Consider the following 2671-nt stretch of genomic DNA (forward strand, 5'->3'; position numbering starts at 1 on the left):
GTTTCTCTGAAGCACTGGTAAGTTATCTGGGGTGTTATATTAAAGCTGAAACTTTCTAGGATTCAGCCAGAGTAGGTGTTTATCCAAGTCCCTTATATTATTATGCAGACATATATAAGCAGTACTCTAGAGCCATAAGTAGGCAGGGAGTGTGTGTCTTCTCCTCTGGACTACATAGTTTTCATTCTGATTCTGAAATAGCTGTGACATTTAGGGGTCTAAAGACAGCTCCAAACAAAGATGTCTGTGTTTGTAATTTAGTTGTACTTCCATATCTCTTTCTCTTCGGCTCCCCTTTCATCAGAGGCTTCTGCCTCTTTTCTTTCCCTGGCCAGCTGCCTTCCCACCTTCCACCTCCCTCTTGTTTGTTCAGTTCTCCACATCTATTTTTTTCTGCTTTTATCATCACCAGTCAGCATCTTCCTCAGCTATGTATCCCCTTGCATATCTCCCAGTATCAAAGAGCACTGTTTATTTTATTATATGCAGAGGACAAAATGCTTGAAATGCTAATTTGACCCCAGATCTGTCCTCAAAGAGGAGCTGAAGGCATTCTCTCAAGAGGCTACAGTTGCAGACTTTGTATACAAACCTATCATCATCTTGACCTCAAATATGTTCAGCTCTTGCAGTTCATGAAGTTCCAGGAAAGCCTCAGAAATAATGGGAATTGCTTGCTGTAGCGTAACAGTAATGCTCATTCTCATGAATCTCTCTCTGGGATGTTTTATAATTCTTTCACAAACTGGAGCCTTGCAGTACATTGATATGATATGGTGGCAAATATTGATAATTCACTTTTGGACCAAGGAATGAAAACAAGTATGAACGCTATGGAGCTCAGGTCACCTTGACATTGTCTATTCCAGACAATTGAATTGACTTTACTGAATGAATCATTATGTCTGTGACCAACAATTACAGTAAGTAATATCAGGAACGTTCCCAGATTTCTGCTGCTGGGACTTAGTGCTGATCTCTCCTAGTTGCTAGGTTTTCTTTCAGACTCTGGTGCACATGCTATGCACAATAGGAGCAGAATGGATGAGATCAATGAAATTTTAACAACCATCTACTAGACCATGCTTACTTTAGGAAAAGAAAGTTGCTCCTGAGGAAATGCTCAACTGTTGCTCAAATATCAAGTCAGACAAGCCTGCTTTAGCTCCTCAGATTAACTTAGAGGTGGAAATGGATGGCTTCTTAAACAGGTGAAATGCTGACCAGTGATATGTTATTATAAGGCATACAGGAGGCTACTCATGGTTCAGAACTGAGCTAACGCTCAACATGAAAGTCACATTTCTTACTAGAGAAAAGCTTGAGAAGCAGCCAGTATTTCACACACACTCAAGCAGAGCTGTGAGAGCACTGCACATCACTGCACTGTGAGAGACCACATCAAGCTCTGTCCGTGTTGGTTCAACTTAGAAGTGGTCCTACAGAGAAATCTTCCCGGTCACAGGGAGCTGTCAGAATCTGCCACCTGACCTTTGGCACCCCAATGTGATCAACCCTTGCTCAGCCCAGCTGGGATAAAACAGCTTCTTTTGTTCAAAGCCAGCCATCAGACTCTGCCCTTCTTCCTTAGGCACAGTCCTGGACCCGAAGGTCACTTCTAAGCTTGATTACTACAGAACGGTTTAACTGGCAGTCAAGTGAAATTCTCTCAAAAGCATCTCTTGATACAAGCACAGTAGCTCTTCTACCTACAGCATGCATCTTTGCCAAGCTCACAGTGCAGCCCTGGTCTTCACATCTGTTACAAAACCCATGTCAGATAGACTGTATAGTGATCAAAGCTCTCCTTATTTTGCAAGTAACTGTTTTAGAAACTGTAGTTCTACCCAAAACTATAGACATCCATGGTCAAAGCTGTAAGTGACAGTAGATAAGGGACTGCTGGAGACACGCTTTGTAGGTGTTGGCTCTGTGCTACCTCCTGTAAAGTGGGGCTGTAGACTGTATAATCCTGAACAAAGTACAGAATATGTGCTGTTGCCCTGATCTGACTGAGGGAGTTCTACACGAGATGTGTCCATGTGCCCACAAAATGAAGCCCAACTTTCTCTTCCCTTCTTTTCACACTCAAAAATCCAGCAGGATAGAAAAGTGAAACAATTTATTTCCCATTTGTTTTAGAGAGTCTGAAAGGGAAACTGGTCATTTTGTGTTTTACATATGGGGAAGATTTTGTGAAAATAAAATGAACGAGGACATGTGAAAGACTTTATAAATAGATGGAGCCAACTTTAAAAATATCCTGAATTTTGGATTGGAGCAGTTAGAGAGCCTTCTTTTAATTATGCTATGGAAAGACTTGCGAATTAAATCTGTACAAGTGATGAAGTAGTGCTCTGGACAAGTAATAAACCATTACTTCAGTACTCACTTCTGTTTACTGAAGAAAGACTCCATAGTTCTCTCTGGGACAACTTTCTCTCCTGCTGAGCGGCTGCATCGCTCACTGCTGCATTCTGCAACAGCCTCTGCTCTTTTCAATTAACATTCTGCTTTGCCCTTGCACCTACATATTTACGTCAGCATTAGTGCCTCACTCACCCCTAAGGAGTTAACTGCTTTTATTACACGATCTGCTTGACATTCAGGATGAATAGGAAATACTTGCCCCTCCTCTCCGACAATATTTTCCTGCTCTTTAAATCTCTGT

Source organism: Excalfactoria chinensis, chromosome 3, assembly GCF_039878825.1.
Source record: "Excalfactoria chinensis isolate bCotChi1 chromosome 3, bCotChi1.hap2, whole genome shotgun sequence".
NCBI lineage: Eukaryota > Metazoa > Chordata > Aves > Galliformes > Phasianidae > Excalfactoria > Excalfactoria chinensis.